The sequence below is a fragment of the Budorcas taxicolor genome, chromosome 14 (assembly GCF_023091745.1).
Source record: "Budorcas taxicolor isolate Tak-1 chromosome 14, Takin1.1, whole genome shotgun sequence".
NCBI lineage: Eukaryota > Metazoa > Chordata > Mammalia > Artiodactyla > Bovidae > Budorcas > Budorcas taxicolor.
The window spans coordinates 88,300,393-88,312,712 of NC_068923.1; positions in this window are offsets into that span (position 1 = coordinate 88,300,393).

A 12,320-nucleotide genomic window follows, 5' to 3' on the forward strand; every position below is an offset into this window, starting at 1 on the left:
ACAAAGGCTTCATTAACTAGGGGTATATGTCCAGACTAATAATAGGCTTCTGCTCTACTAGACCCCCCACAAAAGGAGCTCAAAGATCAGCAAGAAGGAACATCTTCTTAATCAGCAAACTTCAGGAAGTATATTTCATCGTCTACTTGGTGTGGAAAGAGAATTGGCTTTAAATAAAAATATATACAGTTTCATAAGCAGTGACTAATGCCTTGGCTGGTTGTTCAGAGTCCTCGAAGGAAAACTATTGGAAGGCTAGGGATGAAGCGTTTCAAAGAAGAAATATGTAGATGAACATATGGGTTTGGTCATGAAGTGAGAAAATCTAAGCTTCACATGTTAGCACTCACCAAAGCGCATATTCTGTGCTGATACATTGAACAGTCGGGCAGACAGAATGACTTTGCTGTTTAACATGAGCCAACTCCAGTGTGGTAAATGGTCAGACTAATAGAGCAGCTGCAGTAGAAATGATAGAGGTTATTGCAAGGCTTCCACAGCTGAAAGTCCAACTACTGGCAGAAAAAATCTATATGCTGTGCTTAGGTGCTCAGTCATGTCTGACTCTGTGACGCCATGGACTGTAGGCTCCTCTGTCCATGGGATTCTCCAGGCAAGAGTACTGGACTGAGTTGCCATGCCCTCGTCCAGGGGATCTTCCTAACCCAGGGATTAAACTCAGATCTCCCACATTGCAGGCAGATTCTTTACCATCATAGGTCACCAGGAAAAGCCCAAAAATCCTGGAGTGGGTAGCCTATCCCTTCTCCAGGGGATCTTCCTGAGCCAAGAATTGAACCAGGGTCTCCTGCATTGTGGGTGGATTCTTCACCAGCTGAGCCACAAGGGAAGCCCAAGAATGCTGGGGTGGGTTGCCATGCCCTCCTCCAGAGGATCTTCCCAGCCCAGGGATCAAACTCAGGTCTCCCACATTGCAGGCAGATTCTTTACCAGCTGAGCCACCAGGGAAGCCCCAGAAGAAACCTATGCTGAGTCCTAAATATGGCACCACCTCTGGAAGATACTAAGCGCTTGAGTAATTACATCAAGTCTTTTTTTAACTTCAATTTTTTTTTTTTAATTTTGTATTGGAGTGTAGCAGATTAACAATGTTGTGGTAGTTTCAGGTGAACAGCAAAGGAACTCATTCCTACATATGCATGTATCCCTTCTTCCCCAAACTGAACCTTTCTTATTCCTAGAAGAGGTGGAGATTTATTTTTTACTGGAAAGCCACATATATTTACATATAAATTTACCTTTCTTGCCTGCAAGTTCTTAGCTTGCTTCAGAATAACAGGATGAAGAATATTTGAACTACTTTCTAGAGCATCAGATTTGCCGATGTAGTATCCAATTCAATATTAGATCAGACCATGGGTCCTACTTTTTGGCAGCAGAGGACTTCAGTGAGTATACACTCAAGAGATCCCCTAGCTCAGGGGCCCCAACATTTTTGGCACCAGGGGCCAGTTTTGTAGAGGGCAGTTTTCCACAGACCAGGCTAGGGGGAAGGTTTCAAGATGATTCAAGCACATTGCATTTATTGTTCACTTAATTTCTATGATTATTACTTTGTGACATAAAACACGATTATACAACTCATCACAATGCATGACCAGTGAAAGCCCTGAGCTTGTTTTTCTGCAACTAGACGGTCCCCTCTGGGGGCGAGGAGCGACAGTGACATGCAAAGTGTGCCTCTTCAGTCCAATCCACGCCATAATCTCATTTGGTTGCTGTCACTAGAGAAAACACAGCTTTACAAATATACGATGTTGGAAATGGAACCAGGCTTTTCAGGCCTTTTGCGGCAGTCTCAGGATATTCTGCCTTGTGTTTAATCCAGAACATATGGAGATTTAAAATTGTCTCAAGCATACTTTTCAGGAAACTATCATTTGTGATCTCAAGCAGTTGATCCCCTTCTAACACAGACAGAGTTGATTCACCTGGATTCAAATGGGCCATGGATTCATTTCTTCCCAACTCGAAGGTCTTTGTGGTTTGGAAAGTGAAAGTAAAGCGAAGTTGCTCAGTCGTGTCTGACTCTTTGCGACCCCATGGACTGTAATCTATCAGGCTCCTCTGTCCATGGGATTTTCCAGGCAATAGCACTGGAGTGGATTGCCATTTCCTTCTCCAGCAGATCTTCCCGACCCAGGGATCGAACCTGGGTCTCCCACATTGTAGACAGATGCTTTACCGTTTGGAAGTAATGCTCAAACTCTTTTGAAAGCTGAGATGGGTGATCATGCACTCTCTGGGAGAAAGAATGCACTGGATCAACCTCTTTCAAAATCTCTGCTAATGCTGGAAGCCCAATATTCACTCACTGTCCCCATAATTCCAGTTTGGTTTTGAGTGCGGCCACTTTATCCGCCCATTTGAACACAGCTGTTCTCCCCTGAAATGACTGAGCTCATTGAACAGGTTGAATATGTCACACAAGTAAGTAAGTTTTGCAACCCAATCTATGCCACTGAAATCTGCCGTCAGTGGTGATTGATTTTCTAAAAGAAATCTCTGGAGTGGCTCTCATTAACTCAAAACCTCTGGCCAGTGATACACATTTAGAAAGCAATCACACTTCTATACACAAGACAAGAAGTGTGCCCCGTGTTCATTTCTTTACAGAGCTGCACAAACAGACTGAATTACAGGCATGGACTTTAATGCGGTTGAAAATTTTAATCACATCCAGCAAGATATCGTTAAGTTCAGGTGGTAGTTTGTAGTTCGCCAACATTTCTCTATAGATGATACAATACATAGACTCACATTCAGAAGTGACCTCTTTGATTCAAAGAATGATACCAGAAAGCCATCCAGTCATGACAGCCACTGTGTCCATGCGTATACCAACACAAAATGACCAGTTCAGTTTTCCTGATACGTAATCATCTAGAGATTTGAATAGCTCTCCAGCAGTGGTATTAGTTGGCAACGAAAGTGCACATGTTTCCTCCTGCACATCCTCCTGAAAATAGAGCTCACAAACCCCAGCCTTGTTGCCTTGTTGTCGACATCCGTAGACCCAGCAGCCTGGATTGCATGTCACTGTGACTCACTAATCCTCTCTGACAATTGTGCCCCAATATTCTCTCCTATTTCATTAAATCATCTAATTATTCTGTTCTGTTTAGTCACTCAGTCATGCCCAAGTCTTTGCCTCCCTGTCTATGGGAGTTTTCAAGCAAAATGGAGTGGCATGGCGTTTCCTCCTCTAGGGAATCTTCCCAACCCAGGGATCAAACCCGAGTCTCCTCCTGCACTGCTGGTGGATTCTTTACCCATTGCCATCTGGGAAGCCCTCATCTAAAAATGGTGCCAACCGAAAGGGGAACACATGCCACCATTGGAACTGCAGCCTCTTCTAAAAGTTTTCAACAAATGTCCCTAGAATCAGGCAGATTCAACTCTAAGCCAGTAGTAAAAGATTTCTTAGCTTTAGCAATGTGGTCCATTGCTGTTGTTCAGTCACCAAATCCTGTCTGACTCATTGCAACCCCACGGACTGCAGCACACCAGGCTTCCCTGTCCTTCATTATCTCCTGGAGTTTGCTGAAACTCATGTTGATTGAGCCAGTGATGCCATCCAATCACCTCATCCTCTTTTGTCCCTTCTCCTCCTGCCTTCAATCTTTCCCAGCATCAGGGTCATTTCCAATGAGTCTGCACTTTGCATTGGTGGCCAATGCATTGGAGCTTCAATTTCAGCATCAGTCCTTCCAATGAATATTCAGGGTTGATTTCCTTTTAGGATCAACTCATTCTATCTCTTTGCAGTCCAAGGGATGCTCCAGAGTCTTCTTCAGCACCACAATTCAAAAGCATCAATTCTTCAGTGCTCAGCCTTCTTTATGATCCAATCCCCTGGAGAAGGAAATGGAAAACCACTCCAGTATTCTTGCCTGGGAAATCCCATGAACAGATGAGCCTGGCAGGCTACAGTCCATGGGGTTGCAAGAGTTGGACACAATGTAGTGACTATACCCCTCACCCCCTGTCACATCAGTACATGATTACTAGAAAAAACATAGCTTTGACTATACGGACTTTTGTTGGCAAAGTGATGTCTCTGCTTTTTAATATATTGTCTAGGTTTGTCATAGCTTTCCTTTCAAGGGGCAAGCGTCTTTAAGCCAGTAAGTATGATGGTCTCAGCGCAGACACATTTGTCGAAATAGTGGCCTTCAATAAGTGATTCTGTTCTTGATGTTCACATTTTTTTTGAAAAAAAAAAACCCAAAGGCTTATGTTTTAACACAGGGTGCTTGGTCTCCATGTGGCAGAGCAGTTTTGAAGGTTTCATGACTTTGTTGGATAGCTGGTCACCACAGATTATACAAGCTGGCTTGGGGAATGGGACTCACCTGTTGGAATGAACTCTTAAGTAGGACTCTGTATTTTCTTTTAAATGCAGCTTTCTTTTTGTTGGCAGTTTTAGAGTCTTGTGCTGTCTCATCATTGGATCTTCCCCCCTGTCAAAGAAGCTCTCCAGTGATGTTTGTTTTTTAATCATTTTGGCCACGGTTAGCTTACATGCTTATGAATATGGTTACTGAGATAAGTGCATGGTGCAGGAAAGAGGCACAGATGGAACCAATAAATAAAGAGTGGATGGACTCTGCACGGACTAAGTGTTGCATTCCAAATTAAAACCTGCCACCAGATGCAGCTGTACAACTGAGTCCATCAACTTGCTTACTGCTATAAAACCTGCCACCAGATGTAGTTTAATTGCCACTTGCCTTTCCCTGATTGGGCTTTGATATGCGTCTGCAAGGAATTGATTTATTACGGTCTCTTTGCCGTCAAACCTCTCTGCTAATGATAATTAACATTTACAGCCGCTCCCCAGCACTAGCATCACTGCCTTAGTTCCACCTTAGATCATCAACGCATTTGATTCTCATAGGAACAAGTAACCTAGATCCCTGCGTGTGCAATTCATAGCAGAGTTAATGCTCCTAGGAGAATCTGATGTCAAAGCTGATCGACAGGGGGCGGAGCTCAGGCGGTAACACTAGAGACCGGAGCAGCTTAAATACACTTAAAGCTAAGTGAAGCTTAGCTCACTCACCGCTGCTCTCTTCTGCTGTGCGACTGGATTCCTCACGGGCCATGATCTGGAAGCTGGGAACCCCTACTTTAGATCCACTGCAAACCTCACCACTCAGAAATTGCCAGTCTGACAGACGGAATAGCTATTGGAAGGCACAGCTGGGGCTTCAGCTTGTGAACATCAGTGTATAGATGGGGTACCATCTTCTATGAAACAATATACTCTAAATTGATGATATTATTTTGTCTGTGTCCCCATGGGTACAACACTCATATCTTGTAACCAAGGATTGGAAATAGGAATGGCTCCACTTAATTATTAATGATGATCTAATTGAGGAACTTAGGTTTCCTGAAACTCTGGGCTCTGTCGGTTTAGAGTTCCTTATTCTTCCCACCAGGGACTGCAGCAAGACTTTTTCTAAACTTTAAGAAAGCTATGGTTGTTAGTGGTCACTTTAGCCTTCTGTTTCAAGAGGCCAAAAGGGAAGAAATGAAATCACATCTGATAGGGGTCATGATCATCTGGATCACTTGCCTAATCCCACTGTACACTTGAGACAAGCAACAGTAAACTTGGTTCCCTGTGAACAGTACTACTTCGTTATTTATAATTTAATATTTAATATACTCTCCAACAGTCTTCTGGTATATTAAATTTCAACCCCATCTATTTTCTGGGAAACCTATCTTGAGACAAAGGTATTAATATGTGTTGTGTTCATACAGCATGCCATTATATGTAGTGAATATATGATACATTAAATATATGAGAAGAGAAAAATAGTAATAAACATTTATTAAGTAATAAGTAAGTGTCAGGCACTGATCTAAGTTTTTCACATTATCTATTCATGTTCTCCCACAACAAGTATATGAACTCAGATACATTATTATTTATACAGTACAATGGAAGAAATCGAGGATTAGAGAATCTACTAACTTTTTAGTGGTGTACGTAAGTTACAGAATAGTTTTTTCTCAGTTCAGCACTGCCTTCTTCACACTGTTGATAACAGGTACAAGAAATTTGAAGTCTGCGGTTTTCAACTTTTTTCCATTCTTTTCTTTCATAAAATTAAATTGGAAAAATTAAATAATAACTTGCTGTTCATTAACCCAAGACTTTCATGATGGTAAGAAAGTGTTTTTTCCGAAACTTATTTCTATTTGTCTTACCTTCTTCCTCACTTCCGCCTCCGTCTGCCACCCTGCTTCTCCCCTAGACTTTCTCCTAGGGATCCATTCGCGGCACTAGGTACTTGCGTGCATGTGTGCAAAAGCACTTCAGTCATGTCTAACTCCGTGTGACTGCAGCCTGTCAGGTCCTTCTATCCATGGGATTCTCCAGGCGAGAACCCTGGAGTGGGCTGCAGTGCCTTCCTTCAGGGGATCTTCCTAACCCAGGTATTGAATCTGTGTCTCTTATATTTAACTTGCATTGGCAGGCAGGTTCTCTACCACTGCCACCACTGGGAAGCCAGCACTAGGTTCTTACCCCTTCCTTAATATGTAGACAATTTTAGTAGCAAGTCTCCTGACGTCTCAAACCAAAGGTTTATTTTATGTTACCTATCAAGGATAAAAGCAGAGATACAATACAAGCAGTTGTTTTCATACATGCCTCTATTCACTAGAAGATTCCTAGGGCAACCAATTTAAAACCAGACAGCCAAAAATTTTTGGTATTCTCTGATATCTGCCATCCAGCCAAAAGATGACTCCACTTCCCGCTCCTTGCTTGTTAGTGATTAGCAGAACGACCAGATGACATAATCAAATCATTTCATGAAATAATGGCAAGCCCAGTTCTACTCAAAAAAGTGTTGCTGAAGCATAGACTTCTGAAAAGTAGTTTCTGAACCAACCATGATGAGAATTGAGATCCAGTTCTTTAGCGAACAAAGACACAGCCTCCCATCCTCAATGACTCTCCATCACATGAAATGTGAGACAAATATAGACCTTAGTAATCATTCAAAAATAGAAAAATAGATATTTAGGGATAAGAATAACACCTTGATTTACACGAATACATTGTATACTTGCTGAGACAATATTTTTTTCTCATTGCCCTAAAATAAGTCTCTTATTTTTAAGATTTATTCTTTGTGGTTGTTTTATTTAAGAAACCCAAATGGAAGAATAACATCAACCCAAAGACTTTAAAAACAGAAGAGAAAGGCTTAAAAATAGAGACCTCACAAATGGCTGAGAGTTGGAAATCCTTTCATCCTTACATAATAAACAGTTGGCTCCCTTCTGACTATCTCCTTTCCCACTGAGACATAACATCAACAAATCTCACATCTTGGTCACCATTCGGTCACTTAGCGAATTATAAAATCATCTGCTAATATAAAGTAACATCGATTAATCATCTACTAATTATTCACACCTGCATTCTTCTACCATTTTTTCATTTCTGTTTCCCGTGTTTATTTTTGTGTTTTTCCCTCCAAACTCCCTGGCCTTGCTCTTTAATGTTATGTGCTTAGCTCTATTATATACACACACCTTTGTTTTCAGAGACACATTATTTATTTCTCGATATTTTTTGGCATTGTTGAATAGATTATCTGCCCTGTTATTTTAAACATTTGCAAGCTTCCACTCATCACTATTTTGCAGCATTATGTGATGTGCTCAACCATTTTTAACATACTATATGGACAGGGAGGCCTGGCGTGCTGCGATTCGTGGGGTTGCAAAGAGTCGGACACAACTGAGCAACTGAAGTGAATAGAACTGATGTAACTCATATTCATTGGATATTGAGTCTGTTGATCAAGTTTTATAATAATCCTGGCAGTGTATAGTATGTCTATTCTAAAGTCAAGATTTAGGGACATTAATAAATATACATTGGAATTATAGGTCTTTTTACCTAATAAAACCATGAAACATTTAAACAATATTTTACTATTTGGTGCAAAGATTATTTGTTAAACTAATTCACATTAATCACTGATCCACTAAAAAACAAAAGTTCTATGTAAATCAACTGTATTCCAATAAAAATAATAAAATAAATGAATATATATTCATCTAAACCTTCACAATGTTCAAAGTATAAAGCCAATTTCAAAGTAAATGAAATTTCAAAGTTGTGTTATGTATTTGAAAATGAAACTTTTGCTATCACAAAACCTAACAGCTCAAATATATGTTAGTAGAAATAGTACTATACTGTGATATACATTTTTAGCATGCAGATTCACACAAATGATTTCTTGTATCTCTTACTGAAGAAGTAAATGAGATAGCTAGAGACAAATTCAATTAAATTGGCAGCTCACATACTGATAAGATTAAAGATTCATATGGAACTATTTTAATATATGGAAAAACTATTTTCTTTTCCATAGCTTATTTTGCCAAAATGGACACAAACTATTTCAGAGCAATAAAGTACTTGATTATATGGATTATGATGGAATATAAAGGGAAGGATTAAGCTTTTGAAAAATGATGATTTAGAAATTTTGTCCCCATGTTTATTTATGACATGAAACATATTTTTGGATCATAGCATTTTGTACTTAATAAATTTCAGTATGATAATTTATCAAGATGTCTGAAAATAGTTATACATTTTTAGCCCTACAGCTTAACGAAAAACATGCATGTAAAATGCAATCTGCAGATTGAAATATCTATAAACTACAAGTTAATCATTCACTACCACAGTTGTTCACTCAGAATATAATGGTTCCAAATTTCTGGTTCAGTGAATCAGTTCACAAACTGTAAATAGAGTATCTGGAGTATCTAAACTTCTGTCTTTTGGGGAGATATATTTGTGGTGAAAAAATAGTTTCTTTAACAATGCTACCTATGGTTTTAGGTGTGTGACATCATCTCCTTTTAGTATGTCTTTTCCAGGAAGCTTTCTAATAAATATTTAGGAAAACTAAAATCTTAAGAATTCTATCATAATAGTGTTTTTTAATCTGAAGTGTACATTAGAATCACATGAAGAGCTTTTAAAATGCATGTTTCTGGGTCCCACTCCTAGAATTTCTGATACAGTCAGGCTGTGGTGGGGTCCCAGAATTTGTATTTTAGTAAGATTCAGATGATGTTGATGTTTCTGAAAACAGTGCCATCTTTTGAGAAACATTGTGTTAGACAAACAACATTCGCACATAAGAAAAATCAAGAATAGGGAGTTCTGTTTTGTTTAGCACTGCCAGTAGTTAGATAAGCCACAAGTCCAAACTGATTTTTATTTCACTGGAAACTCTTTTTAATGTCTGAAAGTGGAATCAATGATATCTATTTTATAACCAATGTCAAAATTTTTGATTGCCTAAGGTACTTGTTTCAAATATGGTTCATTTGAACTGTTGCCTATATAAGTATCTAAGGATGTGTGAAATATGTGAATAAAAAATAATGGAAATCCTTATCATACCAATAAGCTTATCTCCACCACACTCTGACATCTGGCCAGCAGAAATACATGCCTTTCACACTCATTTTCTTTGTAGCTCATAAGTGGATGATACTGTAAAAAAAGGACTATTACATATATAGGATCAAACAAATATTCTAAAGCCTTTTTAGGAAAAAAAAAAAAGGTGATGTAAAAGAAATCACAGACGTGATTATTAAGATCATTTTCGGAGATTCAAGTTATATAGATCATCAATAAAAAAATGATGTTAAAGGGGAGGAAGTGATGAAGTGTTTTGTAACAAATAATTTGTTTTAAAAAAAGAACTTGGCAGATTCTTCAAGGATTCAGGCTAAAAATATATTTAAATCATACTAAGCCCATGTAAAATAGTGTAGTGGGAAACATATGATACATTTAGATTTTGCAGCCATTTACTCTCAAATTTTTAAAATGCTAACACATTTTGAGATCTCTGAGGTATCAAGATTGCTTATGGAAAACTGCTCAAATGTTCTTATAATTTCATGGATTCCTTTAAATTTGTATGCAATTCAGTTCAGTTCAGTTCAGTCACTCAGTCATGTCCGACTCTGCAACCCAATGAACTGCAGCATGCCAGGCCTCCCTGTCCATCACCAACTCCCAGAGTCCATCCAAACCCATGTCCATGGAGTCAGTGATGCCATCCAACCATCTCATTCTCTGTCATCTCCTTCTCCTCCTGTCCCCAATCCCTCCCAGCATCAGGGTCTTTTCCAAAGAGTCAATTCTTTGCATCAGGTGGCCAAAGTATTGGAGTTTCAGCTTCAACATCAGTCCTTCCAATGAACGACTGATCTCCTTTAGGATAGACTGGTTGGAGCACTCCAAGGGACTCTCAAGAGTCTTCTCCAACACCACAGTTCAAAAACATCAGTTCTTCAGTGCTCAGCTTTCTTTATAGTCCAACTCTCACATCCATACATGACCACTGAAAAAACCATAGCCTTGACTAGACGGACATTTGTTGGAAAAGTAATGTCTCTGCTTTTTAATATGCCTTTCCAAATGACTCTATGACTAGGTTTTAATGACTTTCCTCTAGAAAAAAAAAGAAAGCTTTTGACTTCAATTTAGTGATTAAATTCAATATATTCAAATATATATTCTAATGGAATCAAAATTAAATTAAGAAAGCTAGAAAATTGCATTTTACAGGAAAGTACACCAATTGTCTTCTAAAACTATCTATATATTGTACAAATATTGTATCTAATTTTTTAGAAGAGTTTTGGAACTTTAAAATGAACAAGAAATAATTATGTTCAATTAGTAAGGCACCTAATCTGAAAAGAGACTAAATAAGAAAGGTCTGAAGCATAGAAATTGTAAAATGTATATCTCTCTTTAAAAGCTAGAAAGTGGTAGGCACAACCTTACTGAATACTGTTGATTGCCAGAAGAATGGAAATGAACTGGAATGAATGGAATATACATGCCAAAGGGTAGACTGACAATGCTGTTGATTCAGTCTCATCTTATATCAGTTTATCTCTATTTTCTGTTCTAATTATAAAGAAATACTGAGGGATGGTGGTTAGACTGAAGCCAGATGTGTATACACACACATGCACACATATAAACCTGGGCTGTTTCAGGAGAAGCACAGATAAGAGAGTGTGTTTAGTTATTTCATTTTGTGCATAATTAAAGACAGAAGGCTTAGAGCAAACAAGCTGAAATTCAAAGCATTTCTCCAAAACGACATCAACTTTAGCCTTTAAACGTCAAAACAGCCTAATTCCACCTATAGTCAAAACCCTTAGAACTGTCATAGGTTATTTCAAGGCTGGTTTCCTGAATAAGAACTAGGAGTTCTTGAGTATGAACAAAAGAGGACAGTTGTGTTGTAACAGGGCTGGGTGTACAACAGAGAATAAGTTTGAAATATTACATAAGGCTTCTGACCAAGAAAAGCATTTTATTCTGCTGGCTTATATATCCATGAGAAAGCAGATTTGTTTTTACAAAGCACTAGAAAGCAAATCACGGTGGTTTGAGCATATGTTTTAAGTTTAATAAAAAAAAAAAGTTTGCTTCAAATTGTTATTTCTTTGTCTGGTAACTATTATAACCAGTTATGTAACTTTAGAAACTTTTAATTTCCCAGTCAATTATTTTAGGTTCCCTAACAAAGCTCTTCGGAGAAGGTAATGGCACCCCATTCCAGTACTCTTGCTTGGAAAATCCCATGGACGGAAGAGCCTGGTAGGCTGCAGTCCACGGGGTTACTGAGAGTTGGACACGACTCAGTGATTGCACTTTCACTTTTCACTTTCATGCACTGGAGAAGGAAATAGCAACCCACTCCAGTGTTCTTGCCTGGAGAATCCCAGGGATGGGGGAGCCCGGTGGGCTGCTGTCTATGGGGTTGCACAGAGTCGGATACGACTGAAGCGACTTGGCAGCAGCAGCAGCAACAAAGCTCTTGGTATTTTTGAGATTATAGAAGACCAGTAGCCCAAATTTCTGATGTAAAATTGAGATCATTTGATCAATTTCTCCACAAGCACTGGAGACACATGGTGTGAGAAATGGTAGACAAATAAAGGCTGAGTGAATGAATATTTGTGATGAGATAAACCAGCCAAGATGCGTTTCAAGAAATATTATTTCTCTGATTTTAGGTAACAGGGAATAGTTGTCTTAGGTGATGTTTAAACACTAACATCCTCGGAGCCTTCAGATTCTTTGAAAATTTTAAATAATCTGAAAATGGGACACCGCATGCAATATTTGTTTCTGGTATTTATTTAAGAACAAAATAACTGCTTTTCTGGTGGGGAGACTTAAGGAAAATAAGTCAAAATTA